Genomic DNA, 22,091 nt, shown 5'->3' on the forward strand with positions numbered 1-22,091 from the left:
GTCTTTGAAGGAGTTGATCAATTTCTCCTAAGTCATCAAATTTGGGGGCATGGAATTGTTCATGATATTCCCTTATCATTTTAATGTCTGTAAGATCTGTAGTAATATTCCCCCTCTTTCATTCCTGATATTGTTCACTTGGGCCCCCTCCTTAACCTCTCCCCATCTCTCTCAACAGTATGTCATTCTTTCAAGTCAAAATTGGGCTCCATGGAAAAAGGACATAGTACAATTATGTAAGTGCTTTCTCTCAAGAAAATTGCCCTACTTCTATAAATACAAAAATGCTTTATCAAAACTTCTCCCCATCGCAAGCAACTGGGTCTCACTCTGTCACCCAGGCTATAAGGCAGTGGCACAATCATACCTCACTGCAGCCTCAAACTCCTGGGCTCAAGCAATCCTCCCCCCTCGGCCTCCCAAAGTACTGTGATTACAGACATGAGCCACCACAGCCAGCCCACACTTCCCATTTCATCATGTGCTATGTATTAGTCTGCTTGGCTGCCATAAAAATACCATAGACTGGGTGGCTTAAACCACAGAAATTTAGTTTTTCACAGTTCTAGAAGCTGGAAGTCCAAGATCAAGGTGCCAGCATAGCCAGGTCCAAGTGAGGGCTCTCTTTCTGGCTTGACGGAAAGAGAAACAGCAAACTCTCTGGTGTTTCTGCTATTAAAGGTACTATTCCCATCATGAGGGCCCCAACCTCATGACCTCAGCTAAACCTAGTGATGTCCCAGAGGCCCCATCTCCAGATGTCATCACACTGGGGGTTACTACTTCAGCATATAAATATAAGGGAATACAACTCAATCCAAAGCATCCTATATTAGAAATCATATGCTCAAGAGGTGACATTTAATAAAATTATATTGACCACTTCATCAATGGCATTCTTAAGTGAAATTGTCTTTTTTCTTTTCAACTACCAGCATGAGGTAAAAGTAACACACCTACTACAGTTTGGTAGCACTGCCTTGAATGATGCTAAGGAGCTAGCAGTTTTATCCATTACTGCTTTTATAACATAATTGCACACATCAACAGTAAAAAGGCCTTAAAATGTCTCAATATCTTTTTTTTTTTTTTTTTTGAGACAGAGTCTCATGCTGTCACCCAGGCTAGAGTGCAGTGGTGTGATCTCAGCTCACTGCAACCTCTGCCTCCCGAGTTCAAGCGATTCTCCTGCCTCAGCCTCCTGAGTAGCTGGGATTATAGGCGTGCACCACCACGCACGGCTAATTTTTGTATTTGTAGTAGAGACAGGGTTTCACCACGTTGGTCAGGCTGGTCTCGAACTCCTGACCTCAGGTGATCCACCCGCCTCAGCCTCCCAAAGTGCTGGGATTACAAGCATGAGCCACCGCACCCAGCCGTCTTAGTATCTTAGTAGTGGTATGAAAACAGTTCTGACCTCACTTTGAGAACTCACCACTGCCTTACAGAATTAAGTTCAACTAACAAAGGAAAAAAAATTTCCAAACTGAGATGTTTATTCGCAATTTAAGCTATTCTTGGCAGGGCAGGTGGCTCACGCCTATAATCCCAGCACTTTGGGAGGCTGAGGTGGGCAGATCACTTGAGGTCAGAAGTTCGAGACCAGCTTGGCCAACATGGTGAAACCCCGTCTCTACTAAAAATACAAAAATTAGATGGGCGTGGTAGTGTGCAGTGTGCGCCTGTAATCCCAGCTACTCGGGAGGCTGAGGCAGGAGAATTGCTTGAACCTGGGAGGTGGAAGCAGAGGCTGCAGTGAGCCAAGATTGTGCCACTGCACTCCAGACTGGGCAAAAAAGAGTGAGACCCCATCTCAAAAAGAAAAAAAAAGGTATTATTACAAATATATCATGAGAGATAGTAAAACTTGATCGATTCATAAACTTTCCAAATTTGATTATTAGGTAAATTAGCAAATTAGGTAAATGATCAAGTTATACTTTTCACTTGATGACTCCATTATCTTAGGAGAAAATATAAAGTTCCATGGGGTCTAAAAAGGAAAAAAATTAAAACTACCTTGATTAGAGTACCTGGGTTGTGATGAAACAAACAAAGCAGGCCAGTGGTATACTATAAACACACTCATCGAGAGATACATCAGAAACAGGCCAGGCGCAGTGGTTCACGCCTGTAATCCCAGCACTTCGGGAGGCCGAGGCGGGCGGATCACAAAGTCACGAGATCGAGACCATCCTGGCTAACACAGTGAAACCCCGTCTCTACTAAAAACACAAAAAATTAGCCGGACGTGGTGGTGGGCGCCTGTAGTCCCAGCTACTTGGGAGGCTGAGGCAGGAGAATGGCGTAAACCTGGGAGGTGGAGCTTGCAGTGAGCCGAGATCGCACCGCTGCACTCCAGCCTGGGCGACAGAGCAAGATACCGTCTCAAAAAAAAAAAAAAAAAAAAAAAGGAACATTACCACTGATTGCCTCTGGGGAAAAAAAATTAGATGAGTCAGCATAAATGTGAGGAGAAATTTCAGGTGTACCTTTTGAATTTCATACATGTATGTGTATCCACTATCCCCCAAGATAAATTAAAATTTATTTCACAGGTAATATCTAATGATTTGGTACATCAAAAACTCAATTTAGGGCCTGGCACGGTGGCTTATGCCTGTAATCCCAGCACTTTGGGAGGCCGAGGCGAGTGGATCATCTGAGGTCAGAAGTTCGAGACCAGCCTGGCCAACATGGTGAAACCCCGTCTCCACTAAAAATATAAAAATTAGCCGAGCATGATGGCGGGTGCCTGTAATCCCACCTACTCGGGAGGCTGAGGCAGGAGAATCACTTCAACCCAGGAGGAGGAGGTTGCAGTGAGCTGAGATCATACCACGGCACTCCAGCCTAGGCAACAGAGCAAGACTCTGTCTCAAGGCAAAAAAACAAAAAGCTCAATTTAGTCCAGGCAAGGTGGGTCAAGCCTGTAATCCCAGCACTTTGGGAGGCCCAAGGCAGGAGGATCACTTGAGGCCAGGAGTTCAAGACCACCCTGAGCAACATACTGAGACCCCATCTCTACAAAAATAAAATAAATTAGCTGGGCATGGTGGCAGGCACTTGTGGTCCTAGCTATTTGGAAGGCTGAGGAAGTAGAATCACCTGAATCCAGGTGTTTGAGGCTGCAGTGAGTTATGATCATGCCATTATATTCCAGCCTGGGTGACAGAGCAAGACCCTGTCTCAAAAAAATGAAAACAAACAAAAAGACTCAATGTAAAACGGCATGAAATTTCACCATCTTACTCAACTTGGGAAATAGAAACCAGAATTCCATTTTAAGAAACTATATTTTTCAGGCAGGCACAGTGGCTCATGCCTGTAATCCCTGAACTTTGGGAGGCCAAGGCAGGAGGAAAGATTGAGCTCAGAAGTTCGAGACCAGCCCGGGCAACATGGTGAAACCCTGTCTCTACCAAAATACAAAAAATTAGCCAGGAGTGGTGACGCACCCCTGTGGCCCCAGCTACTCGGGTGGCTGAGGCAGGAGAATCATTTGAGCCCAGGAGGTCAAGGCTGCAGTGGTCGAGGCTGCAGTGAGCCAAGATCGTGCCACTGCACTCCAGCCTGGATGACAGAGTGAGATCTTGTCAAGAAAGACAGACAGACAGACAGAGACAAGAAAGAAAGCAGGCAAGCCAGAAAGAAAGCCGGCCAGGCACAGTGGCTCATGCCTGTAATCCCAGCACTTTGGGAGGCGGAGGCAGGTGGATCACCTGAGGTCAGGAGTTCTAGACCAGCCTGGCCAACATGGTAAAACCCCGTCTCTACTAAAAATACAAAAATTAGCTGGGCGTGGTGGCAGGCACCTGTAATCCCAGCTACTCGGGGGGCTGAGGCAGGAGAATCGCTTGAACTCGGGGGGCAGAGGTTGCAGTGAGCCAAGATTGCACCATCGCACTCCAGCCTGGGGGACAAGAGCGAGACTTCGTCAAAGGAAAGGATAGGAAAAGAAAAGAGACAAAGACAAGACGAAAGAGGCCAAGCACAGTAGCTCATGCCTGTAATCCCAGCACTTTGGGAGGCCAAGGAGGGCATATCACTTGAGATCAGGAGTTCAAGACTAACCTGGCCAATATGGTGAAACCCTGTTTCTACTAAAAATACAAAAATTTGCCAGGTGTAGTGGCGGGCACCTGTAGTTCCAGCTACTCAGGAGGCTAAGGCAGGAGAGTCGCTTGAACCCAGGAGGCAGAGGTCGCAGTGAGCCAAGATCATGCCACTGCACTCTGGCCTGGGCAACAGAGCGAGATTCCATCTCAAAAAAAAAAAAAAAGAAAAATACTTTCAAGCTGGGTGTTATGGTGCGCACCTGTAATCCTAGCTACCGGGAGGCTGAGGCGGGAGGATCACTTGAGCCCAGTAGTTCAAGTCCTGAGCAACATGATAAGACCCTGGTGTCAAAACATAAAAATAAAATACTTTCTATTCTTAAGCTGCATGCTACTAATCTGTAGGTTGATGGTGAACATGGAATCAGTACAAGGGAAGTAAGTTATGAAGCAATAACTTTTTTTTTTTTTTTTTTTGAGAGGGAGTCTCACTCTGTTGCCCAGGCTGGAGTGCAATGGTGCGATCTTGGCTCACTGCAACCTCTGCCTCTCGGGTTCAAGCGATTCTCCTGCCTCAACCTCCTGAGTAGCTGGGACTATAGGCGTGTGCCACCACGCCCGGCTAATTTTTGTATTTTTAGTAGAGACAGGGTTTCCCTATGTTGGCCAGGATGGTCTAGGACTCCTGACCTTGTGATCTGCCCACCTCGGCCTCCCAAAGTGCTGGGATTACAGGTGTAAGCCATCGTGCCCTGCCTGAAACAATAACTTTTAATGCTGAAGGCCCTAATACCCTGATGGGTCCCAATCTCTAGAACACAGCTACACCTGTCAGGCAGGCAGAATTACATTTCTTTAGTCCATAACAGTGGACAAATTAGTTAGATTTGTAGAATTATATACTCCAGTTTAAATACAGAGGAAAAAAGTTACCAAACCATAGGATACACAAACATACAAGAAATTCTAAAAGATAACAGCCTAATAAGCAACATGGCAAAACCTCCTCTCTATAAAAAAAAAAAAAAAGTTAGCCAGGCGCGGTGGCATGCGCCTGTGGTCACAGCTACTCAGGAGGCTGAGATGGAGAGGATCGCTTGTGCACAGGAGGTCCAGGCTGCAGTGAGCTGAGATGGAGCCACGGCACTCTAGCCTGGGCAACACAGCAAGGCTTTGTCTCCAAAAAAAAAAAGCTGTCTTGAAACCTCCAGAAGTTAATGCAAGAAGGAGAAATAGGGAGGGCAGAGCTATTCTAGATGGGACTAAAAGATAAAAGCAACCTTGATGGAATGTTGGTTATTTTAAAAAAAAAAAAAGTTGCCTAAGATATTTTGGGGCAATTAGGTAAACTTGGTATACAGAATAGATTTACCTAGGTAAATTACGTAAATAGAACAAGTGATTACGTTAAATGTTTTTTTTTTTTTTTTTTTTTTTTTTTTTTTTTTTTGAGACAGTCTTGCTCTGTCACCTAGACTGGAGTGCAGTGGCACCATCATAGCTCACTGCAACCTTGACCTCCTGGGCTCAAGTGATCCTCCCACCTCAGCCTCCTGAGTAGCTGGGACTATACAGCATGTGCCACCACATCTGGCTAATTTTTGTATATTTTTTTAGAGACAGGGTTTCAACATGTTGCCCAGGCTGGTCTCAATCTCCTGGCCTCAAGGGATGTGCCCGACTCAGCCTCCCAAAGTGCTGGGATTATGGGTATAAACCACCACACCTGGCTGTTAATTTTCTCGTATGTGAGAGATAGCACTATTGTGGTTAAGGAAAATCTCTATTGCAGCGAGCACAGTGGCTCACGCCTGTAATCCTAGCACTTTGGGATACCAAGGTAGATCCCATCGCTTGAGCTCAGGAGTTCAAGTTCAAGCCCAGCCTGAGCAACAAAATGAGATCCTGTCTCTACAAAAAAATCACTTCTTGGGCTCTTTCCCAGCATACATACACATACTCTCTCTCATTTCCTCTTTCCTGTTTCAATTTTAGTTTTCTTCATTACATGCTTTTTTATTCCATTTTATTAACCAGTTTTATTCCCACCTTTTATGTACACTATCTTCATGTCCTTTGTATACTGCCTTCAGGGAAAACAATCTACATTAATGTCTTTGTATTTTTGTCTCCTAAACGACTAGGTTCAGGGAAAAAGTTTCAGTACACATTTTGGTTGTTTGAATTTTGAATTAAAAAGCATACTTATATCCTTGGAGTTAACAACAAAAAATAATTTAACCAGAAAAACTGTTTGTTTCCCTAAGATCAAACTATAATCAATCCTCATTAGTCCCAGATTCTGCATTTGCGAATTTACCTACTTGCTAAAATTGACCTGTAGCCCCAAAATCAATACTCACAGTGCACCGCCAGTCATTCCACCACACAAAGCACATGAAATGTCCATGAATGATCACCATGGCAGGGAAAATTTTCATCTGCTCAGAGCATAAGTTACCACCTCAGGTCAAAAAAGGCAACACTCTACCTTCTTACATCAGCTCTCATACTGTAAACAAATGTCTTTTTCCCCTCTACCTAGTGTTGCATTTTTCACATTTGTACTTTTTGTTGGCGATTTCACTATTTCAACTGGTCCCCCAGGTAGTGCTAAAGTGCTGGCTAGTATTCCCAAGTGCAAGAAGGCTGATGTGCAGTGAGCCGTGATCACACCACTGTATTCCAGCCCCTAATAATATTGACTGCAATTTGAGTGCCTGATACATATGAGGGAGGCACTGAGCTACCCACTTGGTATATACAATTACATTATATACACATGTATATGAACACACATTTAAAATCTGCCAAGAAAAGTTCTGTCAATTCCCATGATTATCTGGCAGATTTAAAGGCTAAAAACTGTTACTAGAATTAAAGCAGAATAAGGCCCTAGTTGGTAAATCAATTTTGAACAAAGTTAGATATGACAACTCTTGCAAATCACAAAATAATTAATGTAACCAGTTGATTCCTGATGGATGATTTTCCTATTTTAGCCCTTTTAGCTACACAATATAACTGATAAATGTTAGCTCTCTCTCAAAGACATTAAACCAAGCCCGGCGCGGTGGCTCGTGTCTGTAATCCCAGCACTTTGGGAGGCTGAGGTAGGCAGATCATGAGGTCAGAAGTTCGATACTTGCCTGGCCAACATGGTGAAACCCTGTCTCTACTAAAAATACAAAAATTAGCTGGGTGTGGTGGCGCACACCTGTAATTCCAGCTACTCAGGAGGCTGAGGCAGGAGAATCACTTGAACCTGGGAGGCGGAGGTTGCAGTCAGCCAAGATCACACCACTGCACTCCACCCTGGGCAACAGAACAGGACTACTTCACACACAAAAAAAGACATTAAGCCAAAAAACCCTTCCAAGCTATATTATGAAATGTTTTAGTGGCTTTTTTTGTAAAAGTGGGAACACTAAACTGGCATTCAGGTGACCTGAATTCTGCCACTATGTAACTATGAACAAATTTAATCTCTCCAGTGTTGTTTGCTTATCTTCAAATGAAAGGGTCTAGATTTGATGATCTCTAGAGGCAAAATAATTTCATAATTTTAAGATTACAGGCCAACAGGCCAGGCACAGTGGCTCAAGCCTGTAATCCCAACACTTCGGGAGGCTGAGGCAGGTGGATCACCCGAGCTCAGAAGTTCGAGACCAATCTGGGCAACATGGCAAAACCCTGTCTCTACCAAAAAACACAAAAACTTAGCCAGGCATGGTGGTACACAACTGTGCGTCCCAGCTACTCAGGGGACTGAAGCAGGAGGATTGCTTGAGCCCAGGAAGTCGAGATTCCAGTAAGCCAAGATGACACCACTGCACTTCAACCTGGGTGACAGAGTGAGACACCATCTCAAAAGATTACATAGAAAGCAGGTAAGAAATTTCCAAAATTCCTTTCTTAAACCTGGCTTAACAAATGAATTTAAGCCGGGCGCAGTGGCTCATGCCTGTAATCCCAGCACTTTGGGAGGCAGAGGCGGGTGGATCACCTGAGATCAGGAGTTCGAGACCAGCCTGGCCAACATGGTGAAACTCCATCTCTACTAAAAATACAAAATTTAGCCGGGCATGGTGGCACGTGCCTGTAATCCCAGCTACTGGGGGGCTGAGGCAGGAGGATCACTTGAACCAGGGAAACAGAGGTTGCAGTGAGCCAAGATCGTGCCACTGCACTCCAGCCTAGGCAACAGGGCGAAACACCGTCACAAAAAAAAAAAAAAAAAAAAAAAAAAAAGAATTTAAAAGCATTTAACAAAATAGGAAAACACAATCATTCCCAAAGGAACAATCCTAAAAAGCTGGCTGGCCCTGAATATTTCAAATCTGTCAATAGCAAGATAAAATGATAAGCTTAAGCTTTTATGAGCCTCTTGATTTCAGAACTGTGGTTCTCAGGTTCTAGTTCTACCATCTACACAGACCTAAAAGCCTAACCAGTTAACTAGTTCCTCAGTATATTTGGAATTTATGATGCCTTTTAATTACCTTATGACACATACCATCTTAACAGTTTGATATTTCCCTCCAAACAAGTCAGTTTGGATTTCAGAAAAACCAGTGTTATTAGAGATACGATGAACTGAAAGTTCAACAAATATCTAAAAAAGTCGTGAAAAAAAAATTCACCAGTGAAACCTGTCCTTCGTTAATTTGTACTTGAACCTCCCTTTACTAAGTAAAATTTAACGGTTATTGAAAACTGCTTTTATTAGAGCCAAAACTAAAGCTTACAGCTTTCTTTTTTTTTTTAAGCCAGTCAAATTTAGCAGTTGGGGGTTGTATATCAACTTTAGTGACACTAATGTTAATAAGTTCTGATAACCCACTACCATCGGACCAGCCAAAAGCTTATAGCTTTCTAACCACAAGGTCAAACTCACTATAGCTGCTTTCTAATAAAAAAGTCAAACTCATATTCACATTCATACCAATGGAGGAGAATCTACATTCTCCAATGAGAAAAATAAATTGCTTAACCAATTGCCAACTGCATTAAATACAGAGAATACATTCAGGACCTTGGGTTAGGCGAAGCTGCCTTAGATGTGACACCAATGCACAATAAACAAAAGAAAAAGTAGGTAAATTGGACATAATCAAAATTGGAAACTTCTTTGCTTCAATGACACCACAAAAAAATCAAAACATTGTCTTCCTACACGACTTGGGAAAAAAAGTTAAAAAAAGGAAAACAAATCCATAAAAAGGGGGGAAATTTCTGCAAATCATGTATCTGATGAGACTTGCATCCAGAATATACAAAGAACTCTTAAAACTCAATAATAACAAGAAATAACCCAATTTCTTAAATGGGCAAAGAATGTGAATAGTTATTTCTCCAAAGAAGATATACAAGCTGGATACGGTGGCTCACGCCTGTAATCCCAGCACTTTGGGAGGCCAAGGCAGGTGGATCACTTGGTGTCAGGAGTTTAAGACCAGCCTGGCCAACATGGCGAAACCCCGTATCTACTAAAAATACAAAAATCAGCCGGGCATGGTGGCAGGCACCTGTAACCCCAGCTACTCAGGAGGCTGAGGCAGGAGAATCGCTTGAACCCGGGAGGCAGAGGTTGCAGTGAGATCGCACCACTGCACTCCAGCCTGGGCAACAGAGTGAGACTCTATCTCAAAAAAAAAAAAAAAAAAAAAAAAAGGAAGATATACAAATGACAATAAGCACAGGAAAAGATTCCAGCATCGATAAAAAAATGCAAAACAAAACCACAATGAGCACCAGGAACAGTGGTTCCAGCTACTCGAACCACCTCCTGCTGGAGGTCAGGCAGGAGGATTGCTTGAGCCCAAGAGTTCGAGGCTGCAGTGCACTGTGATCACACCTGCACTCCTGCCTGGGCAACACAGTGAGACCCCATCTCTAAAATATGTAAATAAATGAATACCACAATGAGATAACACTTCACATCCACTGGGATGGCGATGGTCAAAAAGAGGGAAAATAAGAAGTGTTAGTGAGAATGTGGAGAAACAGTAACCCTCATGACAAGTCTATCTGGATTACAAAAGAATAGTGGTTGTTAGGCATAAAATAAACTGAAAGTTAGGTGGGAAAATAGTCAAGAATTTCCTCAAATGTTAAATGTCGAAATACCATGTGACCCAGCAATTCTACTCCTAGGTAAATTCCCAAGAGAACTGAAAGCATTATGTCCACACAAATATTTGTACACGAATGTTTACAGAAGCGTTATTCCTAATCAAAAAGTGAAAACAATCCTAATGCCCATCAACTGAGATGGGAATCATAAAAATTACAGCTTCTGATCCGAAATCACAGTCAACACTTAACAATAATCTTTTTCCTTAAAAACAAGAAGCAAGCCTGGGCGCGGTGGCTCACGCCTGTAATCCCAGCACTTTGGGAGGCTGAGGCAGGCCGATCACGAGGTCAGGAGATGGAGACCATCCTGGCTAACATGGTGAAACCCCGTCTCTACTAAAAAAAATTCAAAAAAATTAGCTGGGCGTGGTGGAGGGCACCTGTAGTCCCAAATATACTCAGGAAGCTGAGGCAGGAGAATGGTATGAACCCGGGAGGCGGAGCTTGCAGTGAGCAGAGATAGCACCACTGCACTCCAGCCTGGGCAACAGAGTGAGACTCCGTCTCAAAAAAAAAAAAAAAAAAAACCAACAAGCAAAAAAATTCAGATGTTATGAAGGAACTGCAGAGGGAAAAAAATAATAATAAAACCACAGACCTTACAAAGCCTATTTCTGTAAACTGTACTTGGCCCTGAGTTTTAATTTAAATCTATTCCTGTATATGAAACTGAAACTTTGTTAAAGCTATCTAAGACAGAAATCTCCTTCCTTTTACAAAAAATAATTGTGTACACAGTATTTCCACAATAAACTGGTTAAAGCTCTTTACTGAAACTTTTAATAGTCTAACTTCTGAAACTCAATGATAGCTGTAGTGATGGAATATTACTATTATTGGGTTGTAAAACTTTAGGATGGGCATGGTGGCTCATGCCTATTGTAATCTCAGCACTTCAGGAGGCCAAAGTGGGAAGATTGAGCCCAGGAGTTTGAGACCAGCCAGGACAGACAACATAGTGAGACCCTGTCTCTAGGAAAAAAAAAAAGAGAGAAGAAAAACAAAATTAGCCAGGCATGGTGACACACACCTGTTGTCCCAGCTGCTCGGGAGGCTAAGGCAGGAGGTTTGCTTGAGCCCGTGAGGTTGAGGCACAGTGAGCTATGATTATACCACTGTACTCCAGCAGGGGTAACAGGAGACCTTTTCTCAGAGGAAAAACACACACACACACAGAAAATAATAACTGTTGGTGAGAATATGAAGAAATTGGAACCATTGTGTACTGACTGTAAAATGGTACAATGAGGCTGGGCACAGTGGCTCACACCTGTAATCCTAGCACTTTGGGAGGCCATGGTGGGAGGATCACTTTGAGGCGAAGACCAGCCTGAGCAACACAGTGAGACCCTGTCTCTAAAAAACAAACAAACAAAACAACAACAACAACAAAAATAGTACAATCACTATGAAAAACAGTATAGAGGTTCTTCAAAAATGTTAAAAACAGAATTACATTATGAGCCAGGTGCAATGGTTCATGCCTATCTCAGCACTTTGTGGGGCAGAGGCATGTGGATCACTTGAGGTCAGGAGTTCAAGACCAGCCTAGCCAAGACGGTGAAATCCCATCTCTACTAAAAATACAAAAAATTAACCGGGCGTGGTGATGCACACCTGTAGTGCCAGCTACTCGGGAGGCTGAGGCAGGATAACTGCTTGAACCCAGGAGGCGGACGCTGCAGTGAGCCGAGATCGTGCCACCGCACTCCTTCCTGGGCGACACAGTGAAACTCCATCTCAAAAAAATGGTTAAGGCCAGGCACAGTGGCTCCTGCCTGTAATCCCAGCACTTTGGGAGGCTGAGGCAGGCAGATCACTTGAGGTCAGGAATTCCAGACCACCCTGACCAACATGGTGAAACCCCATCTCTACTAAAAATACAAAAATTAGCCAGGTGTGGTGGCATGCACCTGTAGTCCCAGCTACTCAGGAGGCTGAGGCAAGAGAATCACTTGAACCCAGGAGTGAGCTGAGATCACGCCACTGCACTCCAGCCTGGGGGAGAGAGCAAGACTCCAACTCAAAAAAAAAAAAAAAAAAAAAAAAATTAAGACTAAAATTTTGCTATGCATTTATCACAATTTATAGAAAAAAAAAATCAAGTGTCACAAGCATATACAGCATGCCAACTTTCTTCTAAGAATGTGAAAATAAGAATACACACAGTAAAAACTGGAATAAACTCCAGAGCTCAGAGACAGAAGCAAGACTTAACTATTTTTTCTTCAGCCTCCGTCTCCCGGGTGCAAGCAATTCTCCTGCCTCATCCTTCAAAGTAGCTGAGATTACAGGCATGTGCCACCATGCCTGGCTAGTTTTTGTATTTTTAGTAGAGATGGGTTTTCACCATGTTGGCCAGGCTGGTCTCAAACTCCTGACCCCAGGTGATCTGCCCCCCCGCCCCCCCTTCGGCTTCCCAAAGTGCTGGGATTACAGACATGAGCCACCATGCCCAGCCAGTACTTTTTCAACATAGTATTTAATTTTATTCCTTCTGGGTCACAGGTACTTAAGAAATTTTTTTCAGTAAATTTTAAACCATGTAAATAACGTATTAAAAAAACTAAATTATGGCTGGGTGCAGTGGCTCATGCCTTGTAATCCTAGTATTTTGGGAGCCTGAGGAGGGAGGATCCGATGACCCCAGGAGTTCGAGCCTAGACTGGGCAACATGGCAAAACCCAGACTATATCAAAAAATACAAAAAATTAGCCAGGCATGGTGATGCGCACTTGTAGTTCCAGCTACTTGGGAGGCTGAGGTGGGAGGATCACCTAAACCCGGGAGGTTGAGGCTACAGGGAGCCAAAACTGCACCACTCCACTCCAGCCTAGGTAACAGATTGAGATCTTGTCTCAAAAACAAACAAACAAAACAACTAAATTAAGAGGGAGAAAAAGCAAACCCTAATAATGAATACAAACAAAAACTGTTAAATTTGATAATCAAATTCAACAAACAAGCAGAAAAATGTTATTTCAAGTAACTTTTGAACAAAGTTCATCTTTAATGCAGTATACGCTAAGAAAAAAGAGGACTGGAAAAAAAACTGCACTTGGTAGGGTTATTGTTAGTAAAATATTGGCATTATAAATCTGAATCTGTTTTCTGTGTAGGAAATGCCACTAATGTTAACTTCGATTAGGAATTTAAAATACCAATGTAGGCCAGGCACAGTGGCTCACGTCTGTAATCCCAACACTTTGAGAGGCCAAAGTGAGTGGATCACTTAAGGCCAGGAGTTCGAGACCAGTCTGGCCAACATGGTAAAACCCCATCTCTACTAAAAATATGAAAGTTAGTCAGACGCCTGTAATCCTAGCTGCTCGGGAGGCTGAGGCACAAGAATCGCTTCAACCCAGGAGGCAGAGGTTGCAGTGAGCCGAGACTGCACAACTGCACTCCAGCCTGGGTGACAGAGGGAGACTGTCTCAAAAAATAAATAAGATAAAATAAAATACCAGTGTAAGCTGATGATTTTTAAAATCATGTTTTCTAGCTCTGTCCACTGAAAAGGGCCTACAAGCAAATGCATATACCACCAAGCATCCAAATCCTGGTTTATAAATAATATTTTCTACCAAAAGAAGTGGGGCTCCTTGGAGAAATGGGAAGATACAAAAGGAAAGGAAAAGACAAGAAGGACTTGGGTTATTGTTTTGCCAAAAAAGCAAAGGAGCCCTCAAATTAACTGGGGTTAGCCCCAGGTGCTTGGGAGACTGAGGAAGGAGAATCACTTGAGCCCAGGAGTTCCAGGCTGCAGGCAGCTATGATCTTGCCACTGCACTCCAGCCTGGGCAACCAAGTGAGACCCTGTCTCAAAAAAAAAAAAAAAAAGACCAAAAGCAAAAAGGGCCAAAAACCTGCTCCTGCTTAAAGACTAAAGAGATATGAAATATCTAGATCGGGGCTGGGTGTGGTGGCTCACGCCTGTAATCCCAGCACTTTGGGAGGCCGAGGAGGGCGGATCACAAGGTCAGGAGATCGAGACCATCCTGGCTAACACGGTGAAACCCCGTCTCTACTAAAAATACAAAAAATTAGCCAGGCATGTTGGCGGGCGCCTGTAGTCCCAGCTACTCGGGAGGCTGAGGCAGGAGAATGGCGTGAACCCCGGAGGTGGAGCTTGCAGTGAGCCGAGATCGCGCCACTGCACCCTAGCCTGGACGACAGAGCGAGACTCTGTCTCAAAAAAAAAGAAAAGAAATATCTAGATTGGATACTGGATTAGAGAAAGAAAAATTCTGTGAGATGTTACTGAGACAACTAGAGAAACTGGAGTATGAATTTTTGATACTATATAAATGTTCAATGTCCAGAATTAGTTAATACTGCGGGTACTTAACAAACTTGTTCTTGGGCGGGGAAGTGCGTATCTGTGAATAACACTAAATGGCTCAGAAAATAATACATGAGGGGCTGGGAGGCAGGGAGGGAGGAATAAAGCAAATGTGACAAAATATTAAAAATGGGTGAATCAGAATAAAAAGTACATAGGAGTTCTTTGAACTATTTTTCCAACTCTTCTGTTAGTTCATATTTATTTCAAAATTTAAACATTTAAACACGAAAGGGGAAAGCAAAAGCTCTTTATTACAGAAAAGTTAATGAATGTAAACAAATAACAAAATTAGAAAACCCCCAATAAATGACTCAGCTAATAATCATCAATCATTAAGTGAAAAATATTTTGAGAAGTGAGGTACCCACATGATGCTAAAGTTATCGCCCCATAGATCAAGTATAACTGCAAAGGGAAAAATATACCTCTTTGATGAAGAAATCCAATGGACACATTAACCAAGTAAATTTGGCATTGTAAATAACGCAAGCTAACATCTGGCAGTCCCTACCAGCTTATTGAGGGCTCATAGCTAGACGTATATCCTCATAATAGAAATCACATATCATCACCTGTGAAGTTTTTTTTTTCTTTTTTTTTTGAGACAGGGTTCTCTTGTCGTCTAGGCTGGAGTACAGCAGCAGGATGTTGGCTCACTGCAACCTCCACCTCTCTGGCTCAAGCCATCCTCCTGTCTCAACCTCCCAAGTAGCTGGGACTACAGGCGCAGGTCACCAAACCCGGCGTTATTTTTTTCTTTTTTTTAAAGTAGAGACGGTTTTGCCAAATTGTCTGGGCTGGTCTTGAACTCCTGGGCTCTAGCAATCCATCTGCCTCAGCCTCTCAAAGTGCCGGGATTACAGGCGTGAGCCACTGCACCTGGCCTCTATGAAGTATTTTTGCCAAAAATATTTGACCCAAATTTAGTCAAACCTCTCTAGATATAACTTCCAGTTTACAGGAAATAAAAGGAATAGAGAAACAATGGGAATTGAGAAACAAAATACATGACATTTTAAGCATACAACAAGAAATTCCAAAATATGGAACATTCTTTAAAAAGATGAGGCTAGCTGTTTGTGGTGACAGAGTCAGGAAGGGACAGCAGGTGCCAGGTCCGGCCTCAAAGGTGGCAAGAAGAACCCCTTGAAACTGCCCAAAAAGCAGGCCAAGAAGATGAATAAGGCTTTCAAGCAGAAACAAGAAAAGGAACAAAAGAAACACAAGGAGCTAAAAGCGAAAGCCTCCAGGAAGGGGCTCTGGCCACAGCTGGAATTTAAAAATCTGGCTGAAAGTAAGCTGTGCCCTGTGCCTGAAGTGATGGTGACCCTTGATTTCATTCATATTTAAACATCTGTATTCCCTGCCATGATATCTTTTGCCACCTATAGCTGGAATGAAGTGTCGTCTTGAAGCTGGAGTCTATTGCACATTTAAGAATAAACTTTTTTTTTTTTTTTTTTAAAAAGGCAGGTATGGTGGCTCATCCCTGTAACCCTAGCACTTTGGGAGGCCAAGGTGGGCAGATTGCTTGAGCTGGGAGGTTGAGGCTACAGTGAGCTGTGATTGTGCCACTGCACTCCAACCTGATGACAGAGTAAGACCCTGTCTCAAAATAAACAAAATTTTAAAATTTTAAATAAAAAATATTAATAAAATAAATTAAAATGCTTACAGTGGCTCATCATCTCTTTAGTTGTTTTTCTTTTTTTTTTTTTTTTTTTTTTTTGAGACAGTCTCGCTCTGTTGCCCAGGCTGCAGTGCAGTGGCGCAGTTTCAGCTCACTACAACCTCCACCTCCTGGGTTCAAGCGATTCTCATACCTCAGTCTCCCGAGTAGCTGGGACTACAGGCATGCGCAACCACACCCGGCTAATTTTTGTATTTTTAGTAGAGACGAGGTTACACAATGTTGGCCAGGATGGTCTCAAACTCCTGACCTCAGGTGATCTGCCCGCCTCAGCCTCCCAAGTGCTGGGATTATAGGCGTGAACCACTGCACCCAGCCTCTCTTTAGTTGTTTTCACTCTTGTTGCCCAGGCTGAAGTGCAATGCGCAATCTCAGCTCACTGCAACCTCCACCTCCAAGGTTGAAGCGATTCTCTTGCCTCTCAGCCTTCCAAGTAGCTGGGATTACAGGCATGTGCCCCCACGCCCGGCTAATTTTTTTGTATTTAGTAGGGATGGGGTTTCACCATGTTGGCCAGGCTGGTCTTGAACTCCTGACCTCAGGTGATCCACCTGCCTCGGCCTCCCAAAGTGTTGGGATTACAGACGTGAGCCACTGCGCCTGGCTTGAAATTTCTTAAAGTTGCAAAAAAGTTACCAGAATATTCCATATACCAAAAAAGGAAAATTGCTCCTCCACCTACTAAGTTGAGCAATACAGAGTAGAGAGCAGGTGCCTATAACAACAAACTGCCTAAAGCACAGTTTTGCATGTATCATCCCACTCAAGGATCTGCTCAAAATGATAAGGCATAGAGGCAGGTACTAATGGGATACAAAGTAACAGAAGGCAGTCATACAGACACTAGACTAACTAAACAAGTTATGAATAAATGAGAGTCACTGAAGACCTCATTAATTGGATTTAGCTGGATTTTGAGGACTGAACAGAATAGGAATAGTGTGAAAGGAAGGAGAATACAATCCAGGCCTTTAAAGAGTTAATAAGCAACAGCCAAAGATCAGAAATAAACCAAGTCTGTGTTGAAATACGGATCCCAGTAGAGTCATGAGGGGAATTTTTGTAGAAAATTCATTCTTCAATTTGTATAATGCCTAGGTTTTAGGAATACAAAAATATAAGGTACTACAGCACGTCTTCAACGTGCTCACAAAGAGCTGGCAGCAGTGGCTCATGACTCCCAAGACTTTGAAAGGCTGAAGCGGGAGGATGGCTTGAGTCTAGGAATTAGAGGCTACAGTGAGCTGTGATCATGCCACTGTATTCCAGCCTGAGTGACAAAGTGAGACCCTGTCTCAGAAAATAAACAAACAAACTAAAAACCAAAGTACTCACAAAGTAGTGGAGAAGGTATAGTCAAAATACATTAAAGATATATACAAAATGCTTTAATAGCAGAGAAAGGAGTAATTAATTTATCAGAGGAATGAGATTGTCAGTAAATTTCAACAAAGATATTTGAGTTAATGTTTAAAACTGAAAATGATCCCACCAATTAAATTCATCACAGAAAAAAAAAATGTTAACATTTAAGGAATGCCTACTATATATGAGGCACTTTTTTACCTTTAGGTTTTATAGTTAACATTCTTATATACAAATAAACTGAAGCTTAGAGAGTTTAATTAACTGACCCAATTTAAAAAAGGTAGTTAATGGTGAGCCTGGCATTCAAACCTAGGTCTGTTTGCTGCTGAAACCCATACATGCCCTTTCCAATACTACCTAGCTCTGGGAATTTATAAGCACGCAAATCATGAGTACAAGGTACAACACAACTTTAGAAAGTCAGTCACTACCAGAAAATTAGTAAAATGTTTAAGGGCCAGACAGGATGAGAGTAGCACCGCTCAGATTTTCCAATACACTGAAGAGCTTCAATCTCTAGGACTAATGTAAATGGTTTGAAATGGGGAGATAAATGTTACCAAAGAAAAATCATTTTCAGCAGAGCGTGGTGGCTCACGCCTGTAATCCCAGCACTTTGGGAGGCCCAGGCAGGTGGATCACTTGGGGTCAGGAGTTTGAGACCAGCTAGCCAACATGGTGAAACCCTGTCTCTACTAAAAAATACAAAAATTGGCCAGGTGCAGTGGCTCACGCCTGTAATCCCAGCACTTTGGGAGGCTGAGGAGGGCGGATCACGAGGTCAGGAGATCGAGACCATCCGGGCCAACATGGTGAAACCCCGTCTCTACTAAAAATACAAAAAATCAGCTGGGCATGGTGGTCCGCGCCTGTAGTCCCAGCTATTCGGGAGGCTAGGGCAGGAGAATCGCTGGAACCCGGGAGACAGAGGTTGCAGTGAGCTGAGATCGCGCCACTGCACTCCAGCCTAGCGACAGAGCAAGACTCCGTCTCAAAAAACAAAAACAAAAAAAATTATCCGGGCATGGTTGCGCATGCCGGTAGTCCCAGCTACTAGGGAGGCTGAGACAGGCGAATCCCCTGAAGCAGGTTGCTGTGAGCCAAGATCGCACCACGGTATCCAGTCTGGACGAAGGAGAGACTCAGTCTCAAAAAAAAAAAAAGAAGATCATTTTCACACAGAAAAGCTTTGAATCTAAATCACTGCTAGAGACAAAATATTTTTAAGTATTAAAATTGTGGTCAGTTGGTCGGGCGTGATGGCTCACTCCTGTAGTCCCAATACTTTTTGGTAGGCAGAGGTGGGCAGATCACTTGAGCCCAAAAGTTCGGGCTCGAGACCAGTCCCCACAAAAAAATACCATATTAGCCGGGCATGTTGTCCGTGCCTGGTAGTCCCAGCCGCTAGGAGACTGAGGCGGGAGAATTGCTTGAGCTCCGGAAGTCGGGATGTCAGTGAGCCGAGATCGCGTCATAGCTCTCCAGCAAGAGTGATGGAGCTAGACCTTCCTCAAAAGCAAAACAAACAAAAAAACCTAGGGGCAGGCAGCTAGCTTGTCACACATTGTAGCAACGGAGAAACTTTCATCATCCCAACAAAACAGTTAACATCTCTTACCAACAAGTTTCAACAGAAATAAAATTTTTGGAATAATGTTTTGTAGAAACCTGTAGAAATCTGAAATCCATGCTTAACAACTTACCAGTTTATGACAATTAAACATAATTTGATAATTTACAGGCTCCAACTAAATACTTTACCTAAAAACACTTGTAAAATTCCAAACTTTTTGCTAAACAAGCTCAAAAGAATTACAGAAACACGGCCGGGGGTGGTGGCTCACGCCTGTAATCCCAGCACTTTGGGAGGCCAAGGTGGGCGGATCACGAGGTCAGGAGATGGAGACCATCCTAGCTAACACGGTGAAACCCCGTCTCTACTAAAAATACAAAAAATTAGCCAGACGCGGTGGCGGGCGCCTATAGTCCCAGCTAGTCGGGAGGCTGAGGCAGGAGAACGGCGTGAACCCGGGAGGCGGAGCTTGCAGTGAGCCAAAGATCGCGCCACTGCACTCCAACCTGGGCCACAGAGTGAATCTCTTGTCTCAAAAAAAAAAAAAAAAAGAATTACAAAAACACATTTCTAAGTGAAAATTTTTCACGTCGTAATCATAAAGCTTTACTGTAACCTTACTATCCTATTCTGAAATATGAAGCAGTTCAAACTTCAGCCATAATCAAATAATATTCCCCCGCAAAGTAATGGGAAAAGTATATGAACTTATAACTTAGCAAAGAGAGCTCTGAATAAATACCTTAAGTGCTTAGTAAAAATATAATTAAAGCCTTACATCAATATAAAACCGTAATGGCAAAATCTGTTTAGTATTTTTCACCAACCAAAGAAAATTATCCAAGTTAAGCCATCAGCTTCACAGATAAAGATTTATTTTTGTCTAAAGCATTGTAATATATATAAGCCAAATTCCTTTTTTTTTTTTTTTTTTGAGACGGAGTCTCGCTCTGTCGCCCAGGCTGGAGTGCAATGGCGCCATCTTGGCTCACTGCAACTTCTGCCTCCGGGGTTCAAGCGATTCTCTTGCCTCAGCCTCCCGAGTAGCTGGGATTACAGGCGCCCACCACCACGCCCAGCTTATTTTTGTATTTTTAGTAGAGACGGGGTTCCCTTCCGCCATGTTGGTCAGGCTGGTCTCGAACTCCTGACCTCGGGTGATCTGCCCACCTTGGCCTCCCAAAGTGCTGGGATTACAGGCGTGAGCCACCGCGCTCGGCCATAAGCCAACTTTCTACTAAAATTCTTCCCAGGAGTACAGGAAAGACAAGTTAAAATTTCTCCGCAAGCTTCAAGAAGATAGTCTAAATATGGAACTTCAAGTCTCAGCAAAAACTCAAATCTATACAATATTTTATCTTCTTCTGGTCAAGGAGACAAAAAGTGCAAAAGTATCTTACAGTAATAAAAAATGGGTCAAATGCAATTACGGCGAAGAAAAGAAAAATGCCACAAGAGGTACAACTAGCATGACTGTCACTAAAAGGTTTGAATTAAGTAGGTTTACCACTGCACCACGTTCACAGGCTATATATGTACACACATATATATACACATATATATGTATATATAGCATGCATTAGCTCTCCAGAGTGTACTTAAAAAGTAAACTCTATGCTCCCCAGAGTTGTTCCTTTCAGTGCAGGCTTTTTGTTCATATTCTAATGTCTTCCAAAATTCCTGAACAGTCAACTTAAGATCATGTGTGTAGAAACTACTTCAAAACATTCTCGACAGGCTTTCTACGAGTAGCCCGTATTTTTCTGATTTGATTTAAATAGATCCAATTACGGAATTCCCTACCGACCTGCCGCCACCGCCGCCTCCTCACTCCGGAAGGGGCCACTAATCCCAAGGGTTATTACAACCAAGTACAAACATTCATTGTCATTTCTTTTAAGAAGGCATGCTGAGATCCTCACTACTTAGTTGCAAGAAGACAACTTAAAATTAGAAACAGGGATCTAGCACAAACCAAATATTAATACAACTATTCCAAAAAAGCAGGGCTTTGCCTGTCAAGCTGTAGCCTCATCCTTATTATAAGCACCGATTTCAAGCCACGATAACATCACGGCTAAGTCTTCAGCTGTTTGGCAGATTTCACCTTAACTTCCCATGACCCTTTCAACCAACCACTTCAACTCGGCCCACCTCCTTCCACTCCCGCCCCAAACCTCAGTTAAAATGCATTTCCCTCCAAACTTCACGTCTTAACTGTGGCCTGACTTACGTCTTCCCGTCGCCACCGCTCCCAGTCAGGGCCTTAGTTCTACCATGGCCTCTTTTCCCGGTTGGCCTCCAGCCTCCAGCCCCCTCCCATAAGGCTCGAACCTGCCTCGACGAGCCGCCCCGAGGTCGATCCTCCCAGTTCCTCCAACCTGTGCCCAGGCGCCCATCCAGGCCCTCAAAGCACGCAACGGCCGAGCCCGAAAATGGCGGAGAGTGCCGCTGCCTGCTGCAGGCGAGCAGTCCCGTGTCGCCGCCGCACTCACCGTCTGGCTTTGAGCAGAGCTCCTAACGGCCAGCAAAGCGTTCGTCTTCAGAGCCAGGAATGTCTCTCCTGTTTGGTCTCCCTACTCCGATTCTCTCAATCCCGCTGCTCCAAAGGAGCAGCCGCCATCTTCCCCTATGAGCCACCGAACGCACGCTCTGGGGTCATCACGCACCGGCGGACGGCGCTACGTCACGCGCGCCTGGACCGCGGGCCTCCGTGAGGCTCGATCTGCGCATGTGCGTAGGTGAGGGGCCGGGCCGCGAGACGCTGCGGAGCGCTTCCTTTGTTGCGGAGCGAGTAGGACGCGCTGCCTCCTGGATGAAGGAAGCGACTGCGTTTCGCAGTGCTGACTTTTTTTACAGTGTGAGCTAACTTGGATGCTCTGAAAAACACCCCGTTTTCCAGTATGTGAATGAGTATAT

General features: G+C 43.6%; 1 protein-coding gene across 2 annotated transcripts in view; it reads right to left on the reverse strand.

Annotated features, from left to right (window-relative positions):
- The window catches only part of WDR33 (WD repeat domain 33), a 107,807-nt gene extending 85,966 nt beyond the window's left edge, over positions 1-21,841 (reverse strand). For both annotated transcript variants that reach the window (XM_003278142.4, XM_030800915.1), the window contains exon 1: positions 21,668-21,841. The gene's annotated coding sequence lies outside the window, so the exon portion shown is untranslated. The remainder of the gene's footprint in view (positions 1-21,667) is intronic.
- Positions 21,842-22,091: the final 250 nt, after the last annotated feature.

The sequence above is a fragment of the Nomascus leucogenys genome, chromosome 20 (genome assembly GCF_006542625.1).
Source record: "Nomascus leucogenys isolate Asia chromosome 20, Asia_NLE_v1, whole genome shotgun sequence".
NCBI classification, from domain to species: domain Eukaryota; kingdom Metazoa; phylum Chordata; class Mammalia; order Primates; family Hylobatidae; genus Nomascus; species Nomascus leucogenys.